Source organism: Alexandromys fortis, unplaced genomic scaffold, assembly GCF_014885135.2.
Source record: "Alexandromys fortis isolate MF-2015 unplaced genomic scaffold, M_Fortis_MF-2015_v1.1 scaffold_5, whole genome shotgun sequence".
NCBI lineage: Eukaryota > Metazoa > Chordata > Mammalia > Rodentia > Cricetidae > Alexandromys > Alexandromys fortis.
The window spans coordinates 1662177-1662516 of NW_026067924.1; positions in this window are offsets into that span (position 1 = coordinate 1662177).

The window sequence follows — 340 nt, forward strand, 5'->3', positions numbered from 1 at the left end:
GAATCTGCAAACCACGAGCCTTCTGCTTTTCCTTAAGTTGCATTTTCTTTTCAAGTGCTGTGTCACAGCATCAAGAATAGCAACTAATGTGCGCCTTCATCTGAACCCCCTTTCCAGCTTTCATACACACACACACACACACACACACACACACACACACACACACACACACACACAGGTCAGGGGAGAGACCAATCACATCCCATTCAGGCCGGCCCTGGCGGGGAACACTTGTAATACCAGCACTCAGGAGAAATTCAGTAGTGTGAGGCCAGCCTAAGCTAGAGTGTGGCCTTGTTAAAAGGGAAAAAAAAAAAAAAGCTCTTTTTTTTTTTTTTTT